Source organism: Epinephelus fuscoguttatus, linkage group LG22, assembly GCF_011397635.1.
Source record: "Epinephelus fuscoguttatus linkage group LG22, E.fuscoguttatus.final_Chr_v1".
NCBI lineage: Eukaryota > Metazoa > Chordata > Actinopteri > Perciformes > Serranidae > Epinephelus > Epinephelus fuscoguttatus.
The window spans coordinates 24858239-24884807 of NC_064773.1; the positions used below are offsets into that span (position 1 = coordinate 24858239).

Here is a 26569-nt window from a genome sequence, read left to right on the forward strand (position 1 = left end):
AAAAAAAAAAGTCAGTGACATCACCTCTCTGGTATGTGCTACAGAACACTGTATGCTAAAGAAACAGACACAAGAACAGTCTCTGTCCACAGGCTGTCACTATAATGAACACTTAACACCAGTCACACAGCATCAGGAACAATCCCTGTACAACAACCCTTTAACACCAAGCACCCACTTCACCAGTACATTATGTATTTCTGCAGTTGTAAATACAGGCTGTGAACATGTATGTATCTAAACATAGCCTAAGCATGCTGTGTACACTGTCATATCCACCTGCCTCATGCGTATAATCGACCTGATTATTTATTCCAGCAACCTTTGCACTATTGTCTAATTATATACTCAAACCATCAATTTATCATATCCGTATATAATAATCAAGTTTTTACATTTACCTTGTTCAGCTTTGCTGTCCTTGTTGTCTGTTCTGTGTTTGTACACTGAGCACTATGTAAGAATCTGTCAGATTTCTTGTATGTGCTCACATGCTTGGCAATTAAAGCTGATTCTAACTCTGGTATGAAATGCAGTAAGAACCCTCAGCAGCTGTTCTGCTAACTACCCTCTACGAGATGCTGCATGTGTATTACTGTTAATTATGAATTAACCCCCTCCCCAATCATAGCTTAGCAACAGTAACTAGGGTCTGCAGGCCTGTCAAGCTTTGGATTTCTCCATAAGGAGGGAGATGTACATGGTGCTGTATTAAGGCAGATATTCAGTATCAGCAGAGTAGAGTTTGGAGTTCAGAAGAGTTTGGAGGGTGGTGTCTTTTTTTTTTAGAGCTTTTAAAACCCAAATCACAAGAGCAAGTACGTAAAATAAGCACAACTAGAATAAACCGCATTGCATTTATATGCCTCCGCCAACCAGTCAAGTTACAGTTTACATTCATGTCTATCCAGACTCATATGTAGTCATGGCAGTAGACATGCTTTGAATATATTTATCTTGCTGCAGAGAAGCTAAATATTCTAAAACACAGATGATTCACACACATCTTCAGCTCGGCAGCACAGAAGATCTATACACTCACCAGAAGATGGGCACCCAAGATTAGTGTCGCCAATTCAGTATCCGACCAAATGTCTCCCCTTCTGATCCTGAGATATGGTCAGTGATGGGGTGTAGTACTGCGGGAATGCATCGGAACAATGCTCCGCCATTTTTTTCTACAAGTAAGGAAAAAGAATATTTGTAGTTCACATAATCCGATTGAAAATCATACACACTGAAGATCCAATCACTATCACAATTATTATATTGACATTTCAGGTGTGTTGCTTGATTCATGATGCTGCATGATGATGTCAATTCCCGCATTGACTAACAGTACTCTAGCCACTAATCGGAAGATTTGATCCCGGCTCATCCAGTCATCATGTCAAAGTATCCTTGGGCAAGATACTGAACCTCAAATTTGCTCCCGATGGCTGTTGTGTGAGTGCGAGAAATGGTTACTGAGTAGCAGGTTTTAATCTGTACAGTAGCCTCGGCCACTAGTGTGTAACTGTGTATGTGAACAGGTGGATGTGACTTGTAGTGTAAAAAGTGCCTTGAGTGGTTGGAAGAATAGAAAAGCACTATACCAGTACAGTCCATTCACCATTACCGTAGGAACAGTGGTTGCATAACCTTCGAAATGCGCCATTACTTAACCATGCGCATACATGCATGTGTGCACATCATAGGTGTGCTCTGGTACATACACAAATAGCCCTTCACCTCCTGCTATGTCACTGAAAAAATTGAGCATAGTGTTGGTTCAGGCAGGACACTATGTCAAGCTCAGCTCACATCCCAGCTACATCAGCTGATCTCAAACAGCCCAATCAACTGATGGAGCAGCTGATTGATGGAAGGGAGTCAGCTGATAGATCACATGATTCCTTTGTATGCAAGCAATTGGCGAATCTCAGTCAGGGCGCCCTGTTTAAACTGCTCTGGCCTGCCGACTGTTGCTGCTTCCTTTGCAAGCCACTTTGTAACCAGCCTCCACCCCAGCTCCGTGTTTTCATGTTGTGTCTGACTTATCAATGTCATTTCTGTAGGACTGCTGAAAGGCAGAGAGGCCCCAGAACAGAGCCATACCGCCAAATTTAACACTACTAATGGAAATAAGGTTTTCTTGGACTAAAGTGTTCCTGACTGAATCACCATTGTTGTGTTTTTGCAGAACATTATGATGAACAGTGATGCTGACCTTTGACCTTTTGGCTATCAAATCACTTCATTATTTTTATCCTATTGGACATCTGTGTGAAATTTTGTCAAATTTAGCGTATGAATTCTTAAGCTATGACCAAAAGCATGTTTTGTGAGGTCAAAGTGACCTTGACCTTTGACAACCGAATGTAATCAGTTTATCGTTGAGTTCAAGTGGATGTTTGTGCCAAATTGGAAGAAATTTCTCTCAAAGCACTCTTGAAATATCTGGTTCAGAAGAATGGGGCAGATGCAAGGTCACGGTGACGGATGGACAGATGAACAAACAGACAGAGGAACGGATGAATGGACAGATGGACAGACAACCCAAAAACATAATGCCTCTGGCCATGGCTGACGCCTGCACAGAGGCATAAAAATAGGATTATGATGGAATGAAAAGTGGAGATTGGTAGGGCTGCTTTTAATTACTTCTGTCTTTAATCAGAAATTGATTAAAACATTACTATTACTAGAATTTTAAGTGGTAAATCTGTCACCTCTATTATTGTAAACTGTGCATGAACCATGTGCAAATGAAAGTAACATAAAAACACACTGACATATTAAGACTGGAGGTGAAAGAACTGCTTTAGTATCATAGACACACTGTAAATATTGTACATGACAGTAGTTTATAGCTTGTTTCCAATCTGAATTCAGGATTTTTTCCTCATTTTGTGGCTGTTCACCACTGACAAGCGTGTCTCTTCATTCTTGAGGCATCCGTCATGTTTTCATTTGTTCCCACTGTGTTTTTAAGGTCATCAAATAAATCAAATCAAAGACATGTCTGTAAGCCACAAGTATTTCACACACCGCTTTAACTCCACCAGAGGCTACATTTCACTTCCCGGACTTCACATTTTATTTCATTTTTTTTCTCCCTTCACCTCGTTCCTTTCTCATATGGGTTCTCCTTCATGTTTGTACTCCGCTTCAACTCTGCCTTAGGCTCAACTTTGGAATGAGTCTGTCTCTGCAAGATGATTGGCGGTTGGGCTGCAGCCAGGGACAGCTGGGCTCTAAGAAACCGTCTTGGTGTTTGGAATACATTAACGGCCACCACACTCAAGGTGCCTTGATGTAGTTGAAGAAGTCAGGCTGCCTTTGACACTCCATCTTCTTTCAATATCTTGTTTGACATTTGGGATGTAGATTTATTTCTTTCAGCATTTCCTAGAATGAATTTATTCCATCTAGTTATTTTTTTTTTTCCACATGCCTCTGCGGTGCATTAGAATCATATTAACACATGGCTCTGTCACTCACAGGCAGTGGCATTTCTCTTGTTAAAATTGCCTGCTTATGTTTTCGTTGAAAGCGCAGTTAGTAAGCATCCCCCACAGTCAATCTAAACATTTTATTTATCAGGGACTGACAGAATATGCCCCAGAGTTTTAATGCCGCATTTGTTATCATCGCTTAATTGCAGTCTACATGTTTAACACTCCACTGGGCCATGGATGATTCAAAATTGCTTCATTTAAAATGACTGCAGTGCCAGTCAATAAGGAAAGCCACATTCTCTTCTAAAGCTGTATTGTCAGGATGCAAAATGACAAGAGAGAGTGAAGGGACGATATCATTAGCAAAGACTTTCTTCCTCAATATCACTGCATCTCCCTTAGTGTCACAGGTAGTTAACATGCATGAGTGTATTTAAAGTTGATTCAGATCCAATAGTGTTGAGCAGTAGTACATTCTTAATGCGTTACAATAATGGTATTGCTTTTTTCAGTAATACATAGTGTAATATAACAATTCAAAAACAACGTTACTGCTACTTGTTACTTGTTCGCTGTTGTACTGGAGGTTTAATAGAGTGTTGACATCAGGTTGGTCTCCCTGCTGCTGGAAGTGTAGCTTAGCCTCTACAACAAGAGCAGAAATCAGTGTTGGCAACTATATTTATTTGGAAATTGCTAAAGGCTCAGTGGTGATGAAGGCCCCCTGCTGTCACCTGATGCCGCCACGTCTCTGCCAAAAAGCTGCACATGAGCACACTGCAAAGACCACAGCTGGTGGTCAACCAGCACGTACGTTCTGCACCTGCGTGGAAAGTAAATAACTCTCCACACCAGCAGGCGGTGGTAGTCTGTATTCATCATTGAAAAAGGGAAACTGGAAGACCATCTTGATGCTAATTAGTCAGATAGCACACTGACAACACAATGCGCCAGTTAACAATAACACAAACCATCATAAAACATCTCTGCTAATGAGCTCAGTGGCTGAAGAAAAGTAACCTTTCCTTATGTAAGAAGAAGAAAAAGAAATACATAATCCCTGAGGGGAAATTCAATTGTTTTCACTCTCTTGTCATACACACAGGTCGGACATACACACACATGCACAAACAGGACCTATATATGCATTAAATGGAGAGAGTGAGGAGGCTGCCCATGGATGGACGCCCTGAGCAGTTGGGGGTTCAGTGCCTTGCTTAAGGGCGCTTCAGCAGTGCGCAGGAGGCAAACTGGCACCTCTCCAGCTACCAGTCCACGTTCCATATTTGGTCTGGACAGGTACCTGAGCCAGCAACCCTCCAGTTCCCAACTCAAGTCCCTATGGACTGAGCTACTGCCGCCCCATAACCCTGAAACAAGTTTGTTTTGGTCTCACTCCCTCTTGCATTCAGCTATTTTTTACTTTCTTCACGTCTGTTTCTGTTCTCGTGCGCTGAGCTGAACTCAACTGTGAATCTATTCACTGATGGGTGATCACTGAATCAACATGCTGAATTGGCCCCAAAAAGCTGACAGGGGCTGACGAGGGCCAACGGTACAAACTAGGGTGTTACCAACAGCCTAACATTGAGAACAGCTTACTGTTGGCCTAGTGTTTCAGGACCTTCACACGACGGCAATTTACATTAACACATGTACACTATTAAAACTCATTCATGCTAAAAGTGAAATCATGCCCAAGTAACAGACTCTTACTTTATCATGAGTTATTATTACTTTATAAGATCTTAACACCTCATCAATTTGCATCTGATTTCAAAAGCCCCTTTTACACTGCCTGTTCAAGGCAAACATTTTGTACCGTTACTCCACCCCGACATTCTTGATAAAAGGTACAATCATGGAATGGGGGGACAGAGTTGTTTCACCTCTGAACCAGCAGCCTGGGTAGTAACAGCAATGAATTTATGTCTGTTTAAAAGGGAAATCTGGCAATAGGACAGGTATGACAATTAGACGTTAATTGTTTAACCCAACGCTGGGAAATTTCAAAAGCAGCTAGCAGCAGTTAGCAGCTAACTCAAATTCATAGAACAGTAGCTACAAATGTCCGCATGCTTGGGAAACAAGAAACAACAAAAATGTTGTAATCTTGTGGCTCCTCTCGACTTTCGAATTGTTACCGTACTAAATGGATCAAATCCTGATAGCAAAACAAATCATTTCACAAGGATTGTTACACTGAAAAAAATGTACACACTGATTTACAGAAGTAAAAAAGTCTGTACCCAGAAAATCTTTCTGGGTTCAGTGGCATCACGTGACAGACCTGGAAGTTGTTATTCCAGTTTGGCCACTATGTCAAATTGGTTTCAAAGCCTGTCACTCTTCCTGGGGGCTTGGGATCAGTGATTATTTGTTACCTGCACACATAAACAGCTCCGTCATGTTTTCCTGGTGGTGCTCAGTTGACTGAATGTCACTAAATGTCACCGGGTGCTGAAACAGAGCGTTTCAAAAATAGTGTGACTACAGATGTTCCAGCCCAGACAGTACGATAAAAAAAAATGTGTTATTTGAACATTAGGGCATGTAAACATGTTCTAGTAGAAACCCAAAATACAAGTATGAACCTGAAAATGAGTGTAACAGGGGACCTTTAATTGACTTGCCTTACGATGAATACCAAATGATACACCATCAAGGGGAGAGCTGGTTAAGTATATCAGATGCGTGGTCAGCTGGCACAGTTCAGTGTGACTGTGAAACACATCTGCTTGATCTGACATGGTCAGTTTGTTGTTTTTGTAAGGTTTAGCCAATGTGAATAATATTTCATAATTGCAGTCAGAGTTAAATATATCTATCTGTTGTGAAGATGACATTGTTGAATGCATCGCAGCCAAGGACAGCCCCCCTCTTGCCTTTTGTAGCCATGTGTTACCCAGCTATTGAAGTTGCCTTTGCTGCTTGGCAGGTGAGAGTGTATGTGTGGCCAAGTCCCACAGTGAATGACCTCCATGTCCTCGACCTGGCCAGAGCTGCCATCTCTGTAATGGCTATCATATCTCAGCCCCACTGTTCATGCTCTCCGATTGTGCCTTACTTTCTCTCCCTGTCCCTCTCTCTCTTTTTCACTCCCTCTGCCTCAAGTTACTGTGTAATTGGTGTTATTAAACGCCAGCCTGTTGAGGAAGACGTATGAATCTGCAGATTTTTTTTTTTTTTTTGGCCGCAACGAACACGTCCAATTTACACAGTAATCTCAGTGAAATGTATGTACTTTAAGAAGTGGACTCACTTAAAGAAATTTAATGGTAACAAATGGTCGATATTACCGCTGATGTTTTGTCTCTGTAGAATCACCATTTATTTTTTGCTGAAGATTGCTGCAGTGATAATGGAGTTAGTGTGCTGAAAGATAGCTCGGCCAAACAGTGGAGGTACACAAGCGCCTGAGGCATTCTCGTCAAGCCAAATAATGTATTTACGAAACATTTTGTTCTTTACAGTACATTAGGCAATTCAGTTTTCCTACCCGCTCTGTGAATATCCCAAAACAATATCAGTCACAGCGACCAACTGGAGCAAGAGCAAACACACGCACATTAATGCAAATCAGGTTAAGTGACCACTGTGTTTAGAAAAGAAACTGGGCTGTAACAGTGGGCTTTAGTCTGATATTCTGTCAGAGTCAAATTCCTACTCCCCTCAGGAACATAAAGTTCTTTTCTCCACGGTTGTGCAAATGGCTTCACCATGCTGTGAGCTTAAAGTCTAAGATGTAAAATTCGGGGTTATGTGCCTTCTAACTGATTCATGCTGTTACTGAGCATAACTCACGCCACTCAGACAATTTGATTTGTCCCTTTCAAGGCTCTTAATGTGTGTTAATGCAAAGATATGCGACTGACCTGTGCATTTTTTTCTTTGAATGAGACACCCTGACTTTCCTGCAAGCCAGGTTACATTTCATATTAAAATGACAAAATTGATGCATATAAAAGGGCCAAAAAGTCTGCTACATATCCAATGATAGATGAGTGAGAGGTGCTGGAGCTCAGAATGTGGCTGACCTCTTGAAACAACATGTTGGGTTCACAGTTTGTGTCTGGTTTTTGAGTGATTCAACTACACTTGCGCTGACATGGCCAGATGGTATTATTAGTTCGCTGGCTCTGAGCATTATTGAAACAACTCGTGCATTGTAAGGAGCTCTGTGAATTTTGCTGCAGTGTGCTATGCATGATACAGATCTAGAATAATGTTGAGACTGGACTATTGTAGTGAAATGACTTATTTATTCTTCAATGTATTTACAAATTATTCAAAATGAAATGTAGCAGATTTAACTGTCAAACAATCTGAATATAACTGAAAATTCTAAATAAAGACATCTTATGTATAAGTGGGTAATGAGGAGAAGAAGTGCCAATTGGCTGCAGCACACTACAGTGGCTGGGGAGAGCAGCGGGGAGCACAGGATTATGATTATGATGCTGAAATTTTGTGGCAGACAATCTAATGATATTACAAAATTGTAATTGTATATTGAGAAGCACTAACCAGTGGTGTTTCAGACTGGCACACCACTTAAAGTCAAATTATCTCAGTGTGAAAACCAGACACAATACAGTTACCTTCTTTTCTCAGCAGTGTAACACTTCACCATTGCTTGTCTTGTCACAGTATGAAGGTCAGAATTGCTTATGTAATGACTAGGCTGACCATATTTTAAAAGTGTTAAACCGGGACCCTTAAGTGTACTGCACACTCATGCATCATGCATGCGCACATGTACGCGCTTATGCACAGCTACCTCAGCTGCCCATTTCAGACGGCTGTCACTGAAGTTACAGCTGCACCGTTGGTTGAAACCAGTGTTGCCAACTCTTATCCAGTGAAGGCAGCTAGCACTAGCTCAAAAAGTCACAAGATTACGTCATATGCACATTTGCATACTGGTGAAGTCATGCGAATGACGAAAGCGTTGAAACTTTGCTTAATTAGATTCAGTAGAAAAATCCTCAACAAACCATTTGAATGGCATGATAGATATGTCACTATAGTGCACCACTGTTCTGCTCTTGCAATCTAGAGAGTGAGAGCATCAACCTAACCATAGAAACTGACTAAAAGTATCTTAATCATAATATAATATTCCTCTCATTTATTCAAAATGGTCTAAAGAAGTTGCTAAATTTGTCACGAGTCTTTTTTTTTTCAGAAATCAAGTGGCTTAGAGGGTCTGAAAAGATGCTAATTCTTGCGGGAAAGTCACCAAGTTGGCAACACTAGTTGAATGGTTGTACTTCCTACTTTTAGCCACTGCTTATGTTTGGCCGTCTTACTGTGATCTCTTCTATCGGCATTTCCACCATGTGAAAGGGAAAATTTACTCTTGCGGTGTGTGCAGAACACAGTATGATCGTAAGCACGCTAACAGGGTCTATTAGACGTAGCCACGACAGCAACAGCCTTGGGAGCAATACACGTACAGACAAATCAGTATTGAATTCAAACACATGGTGCACTGTTTATGTTTTCATACCAAGTATACTATGTGAGCGCCAAAAACACGTCATTATTTGTATTTTGATTATGGTAAAAACCAGGACAATTAGGCAGTAAATGCTAAAAAGCAGGAAATTTTAGCGTTTTACAGACATTTTTTGGTACTGGCGACACCCAGCATGATACAGTACCAGATAAACAAGGGCATCTTGTCAATGTGTTAATAACAGAGTATATTGTAAGGTACATTCAAAACCTAAAACAAGCCTCCATCTTGCTAGTCCAAGGAGGTGATGTAAGCTACGCAGCAAACAAATGTTTGAACATGAACTGTAATTTTACATTTTATATATCCTACTCGTACCACTAGGACTAACTAGCTTTAGCCCGCAATACAAGATCACTACTGTCACTTTTTTTTTTTCACGTGTCATCAACTCAACATCATCGACTAGTGAGTGTGCTAACTTTTAGCTCAGAGCATAGCAGTCTTCAACATAATATAACATGATATAATGCATGTAACCACTACAAGCATACTGTAGAGCCCTTTTACAGTGACAAGGTAAAGAAATGAGCAGGAAACATTAAAGGCATTATTGGCGTTTTTAACCAACTCACCGAGCTGATGTTAGCTTAGTTAGCTAGCTAGCTGGCAAAATCTCAACAGCTGTATGTTAGCTAAAACAATCAAAGGAAGCCAGTTAGAAATCTGCAGCCTGCTGTCTGCACTCTGTCTGAAATCAAGGACTCATTGAGCCTGTTTACACCTGGTATTAAGATATGTCTTGGGTGATCCAATCACAAGTTAAATACAAGTGTAAATAACCACCATGACACACTGTGATCTGATCATTCACACCACTTGCAGAGGTGGTCTGGGATGTATCTGACCACATACATTTTGTGGTATAAAAACTAATGTGTCCTGATGCAAGGACTACGTCATCAGTGCAGGACATGGAGTTTGTTTTGGTGACAATGCGCTAATGCTCTACATGTATAACCATTTTATGTCAGGTTGGACAAAGTGTTGTGTGATCATCCATTGTTTTGCCCTGTGGAAGGAGGCGTGTTGAATTCTGATGACTGCGGTATGTGACATAACCGCTAACATGACCAGCGAGCATGCTACAGAGCAGCAAGCAAAAGTGTGGACGTAATAACTCTGCATGGGACTGTAAGGAAATCTGAACACGGTTGGCTGGAGACACATTATAGGCACAGGTGTGAACAGCAATGTGTCTTTACATGTTAATAACAGGTCTAAACAGGCTCATTGTTTTAGAAATTTACCAAGGATTCTGACTGTCTCTGTCTGCAGTGTGCCTTGCGAGAACAGTTAGCTTGATATTTGGCACTGAACTGTCAATTCAACCTACAAACTAACTACACTGCAGTGGCATGACCTATTGCCACAACCATAACAAGACTGTAAAGTTGTGTTCTACACTTGCTTGTGAAGCACTTTGTAAACACTATCCTTGACTCTATGGCCAAAGTATTCATACAAAAACATAAAGTCCAATAAAGCCCATGGAATTTCTTTGGAAACCACCACACTGCCTATTCAGCAACCGCAACCTCTGACCAGTCAACATCTTTAAAGTGTATCAGGATCCAACAAACTCCAGAATGCACAAATTACTCCCCTGTCCTAAAAGGGTCTAAATGATATGCTTTTAAGAATAATTATTCTCAAAGGCACACAGATGAAGCGAAGCAAAAGAGAGAGGCAGAGTGCCTGTATGTCCCCGACCTTAGCTGTGATTAGCATAATTGAATTTCAAACGATCAGGGGAGTATTGAGGAAAAGGGAAGCCATTGAAAGTGTGTAAATGGTCCATAGTGTGCACACCTCTGTAATACGATCATAGAGCGTGTGGATGTGGTTGACTGGGGAGTTGATGTGACAGGCTAAATAAAGTACATTAAGTGAATACATGAGAGAGGGTCAAAAGGTCATGTTGGTATTCTGTATAAATCAGTATGAAATCTAAAGCTTTTGTTACTGCCACTGAAAATCTTAGTAATGAAGCACTGACATGACATCCATACCAAGATTTTTCTTGGTACCAGTTAATACTCATACCTAAATCACATCTCTGATATCTGGTATTATGAGACCGACCCCTCCAGAAAAAAATCTGTCATTACAGGATGTGCCTAAGAGCGACAAATCTTTATGTTTAAGTGACAAAGCCTTCTAGTGGCCGCAGTAATGATGAATGGATCCAAGTAAAGGAGGAAGGAAAAAGCAATAAAAGCCATGGAGGGAGGAAGTCAACGTGGACGGGTCAATAAACAAACACTTGTTCCATTTCCAACTGACAGTCAAAGTTGGTTATTATTGTAACCATGGTGATGACTGTCCCCTAACCTTCACAGTGTGGTAATCTGAACATGGATACCTTGCATCTGTAGGTTTCATTTGTAGCAAATCATCATTTCTAAAGTGACGTACTGATTTTGTCATGGAGAGGTGGAGGGTATAGGAGCCATCTGTGGTGTATGATATGTGTAGGTTGCTATTATATTGCCATGGGTGTCTCTGCCAATAGATTTTTTTTTTTTTAAAGATATTTTTTGGGCATTTTTAAGCCTTTAATTAAGTGTGAAAGGGGGAGAGAGAGAGGGAGTGACATGCAGCAAAGGGCCACAGGCTGGATTCGAACCCAGGCCGCTGCGGCAACAGCCTTGTACATGGGGCGCCTGCTCTACCACCAAGCCACCGACGCCCCTGCCAATAGATTTTTGACCACAACGCCAGGCCACATCAAGTCAGGTGTACACTGCTCAATGTAATGTTGAAAATTTGTGTCTTTGAATGGTTTATGGCAATGGATTTATGCATGTTTGCAAGTTTTTCATTGAAGACTATGGCAGCGATGATTAATTACAACTGGGTATTTTTAACCAACTTATTGCAGCATTTTACAGCAGCATTTAAGCAACCAATCCAGGGGTCGCTGAAACATAACATTTGATTTGATTTGTGAAAAAATTAATTTGTCTCATGTCCCAGGACGTCAGCTGTTTCACATAAATACAAATACAGAAAATGACATTTAACCTAACAACAAAACCATACTACAAACACAACATATCTCATAAGACATCATGAAAGTTGGTGCAGTGTCATAAATTAGCCATTCCTACTACAGCCTCAGTGTTCCACTCAGGTGCACTGAAGCCACTGAGAGGCCATACTCTGATTTAGTAGTTTGACAGAATAAATCAGAGTATGGCCTCTAAGTCGCCTCAGTGTACCTGGGTGAACACTGAATGTAACAGGAATGACTAATTTGTTGCACTGCATCCACTTTATGTAATGTCTGATGAGATTTGTAGCGTTTGCACTGACTAAGTACTTATTCTAGCCCAAACCACAATCTTGCCCTAAATCTAACCAATTCATTTTTGTGCTCATACCACTGAACATTAACCACAGAGTTGTCAGATCATAAAACAGATAAAAACAGGGGTTTGTAAGAGTTTTGAAAGGCACAAACAAATGATGCTGTTCTGCGGATAGTGGCATCAGACCAGAAAATGCCTCTATGTGTCAAAGTGCTGTATTTTAAAGTTTAATTTTGGAGGACATGTCGGGTATTTTGTTTTTACCTTCTACGTACTTTCCAAATGTCAGCCCTTCTTTGTTTCACTGGCTTCATTTTCCCCTCAGCATTCAACCAAGCCCTGCTGTCGTTAATTCTTCCCACCTGTCAGTGGTCTGCCGACATCATGTCCCCCTCCATGTTAGCAGAGAGGATGTGATGATATGGAGATATTCTCTCCTCTCTGTGTCGTTATGATGAATGACCAGAAAGGTGTGTCGGTGGGTAGGGCAGGTTTCTCCTTGTGGAGCAGTGAGCTATCGCTCAAACAGGGTCTCTGGAGCCGAGATGTCCATAAACATGCACATAAAATCAGATCCCTCTGCAGGTGGTATTCTGTCCTTGGCAGAGGAACGAAAAGTCAAATTGGCATACATTAGAATGATGGCTGCTGTCCCCGAGGACAGACTGTTTTTAGCTATCTGTCACTGGTCTGAAGTCAGAGCCTGCCTAAGAGCCCTCTGATAGGATTTGATTTCTGCCTCAGAGGAGACTAAATGTAATCTTAGCACTCAAAACAGCTGCTGCCCACCTCACAATGCAGAGCAAATGATTCGCGGGTGGCCCATAAAGGAACACGAGATTCAAACTACAGCGAAGACAACTGAAATCATAATTTTGCCCAGAGTGCACAATTTAACTCTATTCTTAATTTTCTATAGTTTGTTAAAGCATGAATCAAACAGATAATTAGCCTTACTGATTAACCATTTCTGAGCACATACCACTGTGAATCCTGGAGCATCTTTATATCCATGTCTTCTTTTTAGAGCTCCAGCACAGCTCATAAACAACATATGCTCACAACAATTATGGTTACCCTGGAGGCAAATTTAACCTTGAGTCTTCACAGCAGATGTTGGCAAAAATAACAGAGATTGCAACAGCTTCAGATGCGTGATTCATTGGCATTGATGAGCTCTTATACTGGTCACCGGTGCCTGCTGCTGTGCAACTTGGGAAAAAAAAAAAACATGGCACGTTATAAAAGATCACTATACACTTGGATCCGCTTTTGTCCACCTACGCTTTAACTTTTAAAGATGCAAATGTGCTGGTTTGGCAGTCTGCGTGCAGATCGATCAGAAGATGCCGTGGGCCTGTTAGAGAATGCTGAAGCAGAGGCGGCACCTCTCACATTTATGGCACGAGACTGTTGGGAAAGTTGGGTATTTTATTCTTGTCTGTCTCACACTGTGAAAACATGAATTATAGCAAAGACTATTAGTCACTCCTAGAGAAAACATTTTTCCATTAGACTTTGTAACTTTGTCAGAGTAATTTGTGTTCTGCAGAGCAACAACAGGTGATCATAAACCGTTTAAGGGTACAAAACTCCTGCTGAATGGTCTACATTTGTAAAACATGACAATCTGAGCAATATTGTTTTAAAATTGGAATGACTTGTTTTTTGTGGCAAACTCTGTTATTAATTTGGAATATGTCTTCGTTTGCTCTGTTTCAGGCTTGGCTTGTCTAAACTCCCCATAGACCCGTTTTTGTCTCAAACTCAGCTGGGCATGATCCTAATTGACTTGGATATGATGTGGTCTGAGCTCCAGCACTGTCCTGGGGTTTCATCTTCGTCAGGGGCTTACAGTGCATCGGCAGTCTTAATTGGGTTATAAACCCTTGTAATTCTAGGATGGTTTTTACCACTAAAATGGTTGTGAGTTACTAACATGGCCATAGAAAGCTTTGGCAAAAAACAGTGCAAAATGTCTTGCAGTTCCATTTCTCTATGCAGTTAAGATTACACTTCCCAACAAAATTCTTACCTCTTTGTAATCTCAGGTCCACTGTTGGTGTGATTTAACACTGTGACTACACCGAATGTCTTTTACAGATCACAAAAGCCAGATTTCATTTCTTGAACCACAGACTACCATTGGTCTCCACCTCCCAACAAGACTACGGCCACAGTAGCAGCTCTGTGAGGCTGGGCTTTGAGCTAAATGCTAACGTTAGTATGCTAACGAGCTGATGTTGAGCAGTTATAATGTTTACCATGTTCACCACAAGCCCTTAGGAACATCGCCGGGCTTTGAGGGCATTTTGACATCGAGTGCAGTCACATGGACATGAATAACCCATTTGCGAGGCATATCTTGATTATAATCATATCAATCAAGTTTGGGATATGGTGTTTACATTAGCACAGAGAAATCAATCTATTCATATTGCTGTATTCACTCAGTCGCTGTCAGAGTACTCCAGTTTGAGCTTCTCATACACAGAATATGGTGCTTACATGCTCAAACACAAGAACAAGATCCTCAGAAATCCCAATCATTATCAAGTTATTCATCTCCATGTAAAGACACTAATAGTGGCCAAACGACGGAATTGCAACATGCAGGTCTTTAATGTTATGCTACTGGGCCGAAAAAGACATTTTCCAATGGACTTACATTGTTAAAGAGACATCTGTAAATCAGCGAATACATTTTTTGGAGCATTACAGTCCCCGCAATATGACTTGTTTCCCTACCTGAAGTGATCTGCTTGGTCAAATAACGTTTCAAAAGTCTAGAAGAGTCGCATAAATAAATAATTTTCTCCACATTCAAATTAGTGCCGGGCTAAACTGGTAGTTAGCTGCTAGCTGAAGTCTCTAGTGTGCCTGCTCCATAGGCACAACAATGTGGAAGATCTGGGTAATTTTATCCCCAAGAAGTCAAACTTTTTTGAGTTTATGTGCCACCCAAAAGTTGCCGTAGGAATGAATGACCCCTGCCTCCACAGCTTTATCCAGTTCTCTTTAGATATCCATGTTTCACCATCTTAGTTTAGCATGTTAGCACGCTGACATTTTCTGATTAGCACTAAACACAAGGGTTGATGGTAATGTCATTGGTTTTGCATGGATCTGGTGATAAATCAAAGTAGGGCTTGGAGGTATGGAGAAAACCAAATATAGTTGACCAATTACCTCAATATTGATATTGTGAAGATACTGTAGAAATCTTTACACATTGAGATTTTTGATAAATAATCTTATAATCATTAGTTATATAGATATAATGACTAAGTGGGTAAAAGCAAAGGATAGAACATCTTGAACATTCTTGTAAATTCAGAAAGTAACATATCTTTACTGTAATTCAGCCTTTAAAACCAGGAAAAAACAACACTTATGATATTACAATATCCAAAATCTGAGACGATATGTAGTCTTGTATCACCGTATCGAGAATGCATGGATATATTGCCTAGCATTAAATCAAAGTATCGGACGAATGTAAAAACTGGCTCGTCAAGTGAGTTAAATGTCATCATATGTTTGACAATGGACATACAAAACAAACAATCTCCTATCATTGTGTTTCTGTTTGTATTTTATCTGAGTGAGTTTACCATAGGAGTGTTTTTCAGGTCATGATAATAACAGAGAGAAAGAGCTTTACGCCAGTTTTCATCTCAAAGTGTTCAGTGAGCACTACCCTGCATTGTTCCAGCAGCCACATCAGAACACATTATAAATGCATGTGAGCTTTCATTGTACTCTACAGTGTAAGATCAATGCCAAAAGATGTTATAAAATGGTAATCACATCTCATTCTATTTTCATGAAGGAGTTAATTTGAGAACAGATGGTGCACCAGGTTGACCTCGTCTTGACTCTTGGGAATCTTTTTTTTTTTTTAAATTTCAAGTGCTCACATCAGATACTGTTATACTGTGAATCTTTTCTCTTATTCTCTTTAATCATTATGAAATCAATCATATGCTTTTTAGAGGTATAAAATGAACACTGGCCCAAGGACATATGACTGCATGCTGTGGGAGCTTGCTTTGTCTAAATCGGCTGGACTTGAGGGCAAAGTTTGTAGAGCCTGGTAGAACTGACGGCTTTGTATGCTAGCATTCAGCATTTGCATCACATCTTTAATATCTGCTTTTAGTCATAAATTGCAATGCAGACTAAGACTAAAACTGGAGTGCAGAAATACAAATGACTTTGGTGTTCCTCCGACTTTTTCTCTGGCACCACCAGCTAGCTGACATTTTTAGTCTTAATTAAATTTCTTGGCTTTTATCAGAAGGATCGCCCTGAACTTGGGTGCGCACATTCCTATCCTCCTCAGGATTAATTGTAGTAACTTAAGTGATCCCGTAACTTTTTTGTAGTGCCATAAGTAGGTCAACATTTGGATCCGTCCATGACCGTAAGACCTGCAAATGACCAGTAAAACTGATAGCATTCCCATTAACCTCCGCTGTACTGTGTCTTAATGCTAATTAGGAAATGTTAGCATGCCAACATGCTGAACTATGAACATGTAAACAAGGTCTGTCTCATCATGTTCAAGATCATTTTCCTGTGATGTGTACGACAACTGCAGTGAAGCAGTCCCTGGCAATGGTAATCTCAGGCCTAACACAGCATGGTGCATCATGTGACACGCGTCAAGCCCCTAATTAAACTTGATTTCTCACCTGAAGAACCAATCTCCAGAGCTATAACTCGCCAGGAAGTGACTTTTTTTGGCCATTGTCTTTATAATGAGGGGATTGTGGGTTGTTCAGCTTGGGATATATCTTGACCTCAACAGCAAGTCTCATCATCCAGTCTTTGTCACACATGAGACTGCAACAGAGTTCTCTTCGTGCATCCATGGTGGGGAGAGGAGTCGAGCTGCCACAGGAGCAGAGAAGAAGAGCTGCTACGGGAACTGGTATGTACAAGCAGAGGGCGATTGGGAAAAAATGCATTTAGTTCTGGGAGCGGTGAGGCTGGAAATAGGACAGTGGTGTAAAGTGCCGCGGGGCAACGCATCCAGGAGTGCAGATGCATGTCCAGCCTCCGCCAATGTGTGGTTGTACATTGAAAATAATAGGGATGTATTTTTGGATGTGTGGCATTTGCTACCGGTGTGTTTTGGCTTTCAGATTTAGTCTTCGTCTTTTTTCTTCATAGATTTAGTTTAGTTTTAGCTGAAATGCCATTGTACCTCATTTACTAATGTGTGTGCAGAAATGTTCTTACTCTGCACGCAAAATCAATGTCGGAGTTATGATGCGCGTACCAGCTTTTGTTCTTCCCACCATGCCTTTTGACGTTAAATCAGAATCATTCTAACTTGTCAGGCACGTGCCCGCTATCTATAATCAGCACACTGCCGCGCCCCCATGTCTCAATATAAGGAAATACATTTGCCCAGAGGTGTATTATTGAGAAAGCAGTGAAGTTGTTTCCATGTACATATTAAGGCCCTGCCACACCATCAGTGTGTGTGAATTCTAAAGGCAGTCACAAAGAGCCCATAAGCCATTCATCACTTTCTTCAAACATGTTCAAACACGTCGGTCTCTAATGCACTCTCTCCTGAAGGTACGGACTGCAACATCTTCCAGCAAGGATGGATATGCCATCTTAACAATTGCTTGGATGTAGATCACAATCTTTTATATACCCTACATGCCTATTAATGGGCTACCAATTAACCAGCTGGCTACAAATGGGCATATACCCAATTTCTATTACAAAAAAAAACAAAAAACAAAAAAAACAAAACAAAACTTGGACACTCCATTTTTGTGTATGTATTGTCTGGCAGTTCTGAATTTGTTTAAAAAGTAGAAACAGTTTCAGTTAAGAAAATATTGATGAATCGGATTATTGTCGGATTATTAGTGCTGCAATTTAATTTAGACATTTTTTTCTTCAACTACAAATATTTTCCACACATTTGCAAACTTGCATTTCCCCAGCAAATTTTTTGACAGATTTAAAGGATGATTTACGAGCACACACTTACTGATCACCATTTGAAAAGTTCAAAATCTCAAACTTTGAAACCATAAATAACTATTTCAGACAAGTAGACAAATGACGCTCAGCATAACTTCAGTGAGAAAGACTTTCTTTATGCTTCATTTATTCTCACATTTATCCCCCCGTCACGGGTTTGGAACCATGTGAACTTTTAGTGAACTTTAAGTCATTTTATAGTACGTCTTTGCCGTGTTTCTTTTCTTAAATGTAACCACTGAAACTTCACTTGCCGAAACCTAACCTCTATAACTTTATGTTAAGAACGTACCTGTACATAATGCCTTGTTTCTACTTATGTATGTGTACAGAGACGAGGCACTGGGAAGTCCATTCAGTCTTATGGGAATCTCTCTAGAATTTGCCTAAAGTACGTTAAAAAACTGAATTTTTGCCGTGGACTTCAGAGAGACCATATGGCAGTGTGCTATCTTAGCTAACAGGGTATTTCCTTCAATTCAGTTGCTTGTGTTGATTGTCAAGAGTTTGTATGATTAAAAAAAACTCTGAATACATTGTGAATCTGAGTAATGTCATACTGCTAAAATATGGTTATACATTATACACAGTCAGATTGTCATTATGAGTCATTCAGCGGTTTATACGTCTTTTTAATTAATATTTCACAAAACAGGCTACGTACCTGGCGTACCTGTTTTTGTAATGTTCCAGTGGAATGAGGCAAAAGAATGAAACATCATTCATAGGGTGCTAATTCATAGGATGTCATATGAATTGTTGTACATGCATTTTTCATGGGATATCATACGCACCATTCCTGAGAATATGTTGACCAGTAACATTTTAGTCCTGTCTTGTCTTGTTTACAAAAACAAAACATACATTTTGTCATAGTTTTTATTTTTAAAGATCTATTTTTAGCTCATCAACATCTCGTCCTCAACATGGAAAAAAGGTCATTGACGAACATTTTTCATCATAGTGTTTGTTCACAAAATCAACAATGCTCAATGAGTATCTAAAAAAGTTAAACTACAGGGCAAAAATATAAAGAAATAAAATATAAGTAATATACATTTGTGTAGACAGTTTCGCAAATAAACTAAAGACTGAAAATACAAAATGAGAAGTCAAGGGTAAAGGGTAAAGGGAATGTTAGCACATAACTCAAGTACAGGCTCTCAGTGACAATGGTGTGGATGCAGACTCTTATTCTTGTTTTAAATATTTAGATGAGATGGACAGACTATTAATCAATGCGTTCGTATGTTAATACCATTTAATTCATAGTGTTTGGTTTGGTTGGTAGTTCTGCTGACAATCTCTCTGAGAGCTCTCACAGACATGTAATAATGTGTCACCATATTGGTATAAGGGGCAGCTAAAAGAAGAAAAAAAAAGTCTAGGATATGGGGCTTGAGGGGATTTTCAGTACAACAATCATTATTATCCATTCTATTTTGAAAGCGTCACAGAGTTTCAGCGATGGACTGGAAATCTGTCAGGCTTACACAGTGTAGTCTTGGTAAACAACCAAGCCAAATTCAAAAGTCCCTGTGCAAAGCAGGTTATTTGAATTCTCTCCCTGCCAAATGATGAAAGCTTAAGACTCAAGATATGAAACCATGATCAGAACACAGTGACAGTCCAAAGCAACAGACACTCCAAGAAGATATACACGCATACCTGAGTACATACACTTATAACAGGCAGTTGACAGACCAGACAGGTGCACACATACACATAGAAGCACCTGTCCGTCTGTCTGTCAACACGTAGAAGGGCTCAGACACGTACACAGAAACCTCTCTTCTGGTACAGCCTCTCCACAGTGGCTCAGATAATGCATGTAATTCTCGCCATACACCTTCAGATAATGAAGATGTTATGAGAGTAGAGCTTTCAGAGTTCTCCTGATGCAGCAGTTCCACACTGAGCCACCATTTCTTTGCACAAATCTTTCACAGCATGACACGTTTCAGCCTCAGGACTTATACATTATTGAGTGTAACTACTTCATGCTTCACTTGTCACCGTTTCTGCTCTACAGCTGCAACCAGACCTTACAACATGCTAGCTGAATGTTATGTTTGTATGTTATATCTTAACAATTCAGTGTCAACAGTGTTATGTATGTACAGTATGATGCTGCCCTGATGCGCTGTGTATTTGTACCTACACTTTGTTACCATGTAATTTTCAGGTGATGATATGTTTTATAACAATATGAGCTATAGTTCTATGGTGTCAGCCTCCATTCCTCTTGCTGAGAATAACATCATGCTCAGCTGGTTAATTGCTGAGATATGGAACGAGGTGAAATTGCTAAAAAACTTCCAGACAGAGTGTGGAACAAAGACTGTCAGGGTGTTTTATATTCTGACTATTTGACTCAAACAAACCCTGAAATTAGCCAAATTTATTTGAAAAGAAAAGAAAATGAATGCTACAACTGTTACAAAAACTGGTGCCATTAGACTGTGTGTGAAGTTCATTCAGCCCTGTTTTCTAGAAGTTACATTTATATACAACTAACTTGAAACAACAAAACCGTTTTTGAGGGAGACCTAATTATTAACACACTGAGAAAATGTTGCCAATAATGTAACTGGTAAGTCGCAAAAATATTGATACTGAATATATCCTCAATATGTTGACTGACAATGTAAGTTATTTGTTTGCTGCCACAATAGACAAACTTGCAATTATGGCTGCCCCCCTAATAGTCGACCAAACGTTCGTTAACCAGAAAGGTCATTAGTTGTCAAGATTTCATTGGTCACTTAGTCACAGAAAAAAGGTAAGAGTTGTCAAAATACATCACAACCTGTATGACTGCACCATGTGGGAATTTAATTTGAAAGGACAGACACAGGAAGTGGCCTCGGCAGTCAGACAGGAGTCAAGTTAAGTAACAGGGCTGGTACCTGCGGTTATTCCACAGGCTAGTTAATAACAGTTAAAATATAGGCCTATATTAATGAAGGTTCATTAGTACGGTTTTGTATTTCTCTGTAATGTAGCACAGTGTTAACCATGTTAGTGATACTATTCTTTCTCACACCTTCAACTCAAACCATTGTGTTGCCCCACCCAAAATATATAATTTAATAATCAAACTAATATTGTAAACATGCAGACGACTCGTCGACTAATGGCCCTAAATGACAACTATTGGTCAACTAGGAAAATTCTTAGTCAGGAGCAGCCCGGTGTTAACCTGGAAATCCAGATGCCTCGCCCCCAGCAAAATCGAAGTTACACTGCACGGGGATCTGGCCCTGATGAGCAGAGCCTGGTGAATCACCATTGGACCAATCAGATCAGTCTATCTGACAGAGGCAGGCTCTGGGCGGGCGTAACGTGATGACGACAGTGCTGCGCCGCAGGAGTCGAAAAGTAAACAGCCAAGATGGCAGCTGCTGAATGACCGTGTCCATTCAATTTAGCTTTGGAACAAACACTAAGCCAACTACACTTATCTTTTTCCTTGAGAGAGAAACAGGAGACTGCCCTAGAAGCCTTCGCTTCCAATAAGGACGTTTTTGCCGTTTTGCCGACGGAATACAGCAAAAGCATAATATGTTAGTTAGCCCCACTGGTCGATAAACAAATGGGGCTTAGTGCAATGAATACGTCACCTTGTTTTTTGCTCTGATTGGCCCTCGTGTTATCAAAATCTTTCTAGATTTGAGTCTGGATTTCCAGGCTAGCCCTACCTGCAATGCACTATCCACTTACAGTGACTACAGCACTATTTCTGCCATTTTTTAACATTTAACATGATCTTTGCCTAATCTTAACCAGAGCGCCTTTGTTGCCAAAACATAACCACAAATAGGAAACTAGATGTGGACCTGGGACTCTGGTGTCGAGGTCCTGTACTTTGTATGTCCACCACCCAACCAGACCATCTCCTTGTAAATCCAGTGCGGTGAATAAATGTAGCATCTCATTACCTCAAAAAGACTTGGTTTTTGATCATAATTCAGGCAATGATTACGTTGTCACCACAACATAACTACGAAAAAAAAATTGCTACATACAAACAAATCAGCTTCACTATAACTCGCAGCATTCACAGACAAAGCATTTGTCTTTTGCTTCACTACAGTTATACTGTTACACAATATGCATCTAAATTTAGTTTGTAAAGCCAAACTGTAATGCAACAAGAACCATATCAACGGCCATATTCCCTTATAGGAATCAAAGGCATTCATGCAGTGGCTGACACAACTACAATAGTGTTTCATATCTCTTGATCAGAGGAATCAAAGGCAGCTCTCAGAGGGGTACTGCGCTTTTGTAATCACTGTGTGTTTGCTCTAACACGATCGCCCATGCGTACGTTAAGGGTTTCCTGCTTCTCTATGTTCCAAGTACAGTTTGATGGATGGAGGCTGGGTTGAACCCCGCTGCACCACAATGCCAAATTGCAGCTATCTGCTGATGTGTTTAAGAAATAACATTCTCCATCTCACCCTGTCGGGATGCCAGGCTGTTTGGCCTGGCGGCGATGTATTAAATGGTATATTGATAATTGAAATCTTCGCGGCCCTCGCGATGCCTTTCTGCTGACTGTGATCTTTTAGGCAGATGGTCTCTATTACTCTTGTGCAATTGGAGAACTGAGAGGAGGGGGGAGGATAAAATAGGGTTTATGTAAAACTCAGATTTTATTATACAGCCATGTGTCAAGACACCACCAGACATGCAGCATACATCAATACCTACCAGCAAAACTGACAGCATGTTATCTTCATGAATACAGTGTGTTTAATCCATCTGTTTCCTATTCCGATTTGGTGAAACACTTAATATGCCAAACATACTTAACATTTGATAAATGTGGACCTCACAGGTTCCTTCTGACTATGTGCATCAGAGCTATAACCAGATCACTGCAGCACAAATGAGAGACCTCTTTTCATTTCCATCTCCTCCGAAATATCACATTGAAGGGTAATAGCCCATTTCGTTTAGATTCCAATGGACCTCATGAGTGTATTTTCACCCATGGCGCTCAGCTAAAATAGAAATAGAACAGACTGTTGACAGTAACCAATGTCACATAATCTCCCCCTGAAGGACAAGCATCAAAGATCAATTTATTTTCCTAAATGCTATTCATATATCCATCTCTGCCGAGCGCCCAGGGACATTGCATATCAGAGTTTAAATCTAATGTTCCATGAATGGATTCTACAGAGGGCCAAAAGACAATACAGTGACACAGAAGGCGGACATGAGAGAATAAGAGAGAGAGCGAAAGAAAGAGAGGTGACAAACAAGCTCATGGAAAACAATGGAATGAATTGAATAGCTGCATGGAAAGTGACATGAGAAATGGGGAAAACGTTTCTCTAGAAAGCTATTTGCGCTACGCCTCGAGAGGACGTCGCCCCTGACAAAGACATAGCCGATCCACCTGTGCAACAATGTGTAAATATCACATATTGAAAACGATCAAAAACAAAGTGCAAAGTGCTTATTAGATGTATCTGCAATGCATAATTAAAGCTAATTGTAAGTGTTTCTTTGCCTGCACCTTTTTGGCTCCGACTATCTTTAGTCTTTTTATAGCTCATGCAAAACCTGCTACTTCTTGCACTTCATAATTGCTCAGCACACATGGGACAGGGAGGCTTTGTTTACTGTACTGCGAGCCGGCAGATCAATTTCTCTCCCACTCTGCCCCCTTTGATAATTGCTGAGCAGAAGATGTGTGTTTCGCAGTTACAATCCTGCCAGCTCTGAAACACTTTGGGCAGGAATAAAAGCGAAAGGCTGCGAGGTGGATGGGCGCGAGAGAGGATAAAAAGCTGGCAGCGTCTTTTTGAAAATGCAAGGCCTGATATGATCGGTGAAAAATCAATACTATTAAAAATGAGGGATGGGCCAACAGAAAGCCCTTCAAAGTGTCAGATTCAATAAAGGATGGCGCAGGGATAATTAGCCGGTGTGAAGAAGCCACAGATCTCCTGCGTGACCTTGCAAGGAATAAATATTACAAAGATACACTAACAGAGTGAGAGGAATAGACTGCAGTCATGACACCGATGCTTTCTAGTTAAAATAGTACAAATGAGCTGTGTGAGGTGGATAATTTCAATAGTGCTGAATTACTGATTGTTTTCACCTGCTGTTCAATGAATCTGCATCTGTGTGTTGAATATTTATATAAAAAATCAGTTTGGCACATTAATTTCACTTTAATTTCTTAACTTTCTTGAGTTAGTTTCTTTAGAGACATCATCATCATCAGGCAGCGTGACTGAATGCAAGTGGAATCAGACCACAAGCAGGAAACCACAAACATGTCTCGCAGTGAGAAAAGAAATGTTTACATCTTGTTTTTCTTTTTTCTTTTTTGAAGGTTGAAATGTTTATTAGTAGTGTGGAACAGTACCACAAGTAGAGAACAGTCATATAATCAGTAAACAGACTACGTAATGTCCATTATATAGCAATACTTATTGTATCTAACATTAAGCTAACATTAGCAAATCAACTATGCTATGCTAATATGATGACCGTAACCAGACCAAGACATACTGTAGCAGCAAAACTGCTAATTGTCTTCTTTTGAATGGAGGTGTGTTATGAATTCAACATTCATTCATAGGAGGAAGATGATTTTTCAAAAGTTACATAGTCTTACTATAATTAACTAAACTAATGTATGCTACTCTCCAGCAGTCATCCGCTAATTGAACTTGGATAAAATCAGTATACAGCAGAAGCATTATCTGATAATTCTCTCTGTGACTGACATTAGATCAATGGTCCCCAACCTGGGGATCAAGAACGCCACAATGGATCACATAATAAATCTGATGAGTCATGAGATTAACAGGAAGACTCTGTTCTTATACACTGTTGGTATGTTCATTCATTCACTCATGTCCCATAACCGCTTATCCTGTCAGGGGTCCTGGGGGGGCTAGAGCCCATCCCAGCTCACATTGGGTGAGAGATGGGGTACAACCTGGGCAGGTCACCAGACTATTGCAGGGCTGAACCCCTCAACCATGGGTTGGAACCAGGAACGTTCTTGCTGTGAGGCGACAGCACTAACCACTGTATCACCGTGCTGCCCTGTTTGTACGTATACCTACAAAAAGTAACGCACCACAATTCATATATAATCCACGTAATCACGTGGGAGTAATTTGTTTTAGGGTTAGGGTTACCAAGTGATCGGGAAAGCTGCAATGACCTGACCAATGTGCTGACGTGGGTGAAGAAGGCAGTAGCATAACTAGGGGAACTCTGATTAAGGAGGCAGATTGTGGTAGTGGATGGGTCAAACAAAGACAGGACTTTTCCCAATGAGACCAGTGTTTGGGACCGTGCAAAACGAAGTGAACTTCGAGTGATTTTAAGGTCTGTTGTCACCATGTTTCTTTACTTAAACCTAACCTACATAACTTAACTAGCCTTATGTAGTCATGTACGTTTGCAACGCCCTAATTTATTGGATATCACACGAACCATTGTATGAGGATATGTTGACAGGAGAGGAAACTTGAAACTACCAGAATCTTTCTCTACTTTTTGCCTTTTTTCTTGTGTAACCAGGTAATTTTAAGGTATACCTTTAGAATTTTCCTAAAAAACAATGTATTGACTCCTCTGGATCATCTCTTATGACCCTCTAGATGTGAGACTCTGCTCTCTGCCTGGATTTTCAGATTTTCTTCTTGCTATGTTCAAGATGTTCATGGGCGTGTAGCTTCCAGCCGAAAACAGCACACAGGTGAGGCTGAGACTTTAGAAAAAGGAGGCAACCAGGTAGAAGCTTCAATGACCAAGAGGAAGCAACAGAATAGTAGACACTCTGCCGAATACATTGCAGTCTAGCAAAGCAAAACAGCAAGCGGGCAAAGCCTTTTCCAAGACAAGAATAAATTTGGGGTTTTTACTTTCACCTGTCGTCACCAAAGAAGATGATGACGAGCGACACAGAGTTTGCCTTTTTGTTGTTGGACTGGTAGGGGCCGGCAGTTAGCTTAATCAGCCTGTGAAAGTATCAGCTTTTCCATGACAACAATGTAACCTTCCTACAGTAGCAGCTTGCAGTGTATGTACATGCAGTGTAGGGAGGAGGAGCCAAGTTTAAATGTTGTGTTAACAAAGGCATAGTATGCCATTAACTTCATCAGGACTCTGGAAATTATTCAAATGAAACAAGAAAAATCATTCTTTGGTTGAACTGATCATAACCAGGCATCAACTACTACAATGGCTTCAACCCCTAACCCCAACCCTAACCCTCCTACCTAAATATGTCCCAC

General features: G+C 40.4%; 1 long non-coding RNA gene across 1 annotated transcript in view; it reads right to left on the minus strand.

Moving 5' to 3' along the window:
- LOC125883046 (uncharacterized) overlaps positions 1-26569 on the minus strand; it is a 132379-nt gene that overhangs the window by 50143 nt on the left and 55667 nt on the right. The window contains exon 2 of the long non-coding RNA XR_007448447.1: positions 1043-1178. This is a non-coding gene — a long non-coding RNA (uncharacterized LOC125883046). The remainder of the gene's footprint in view (positions 1-1042; positions 1179-26569) is intronic.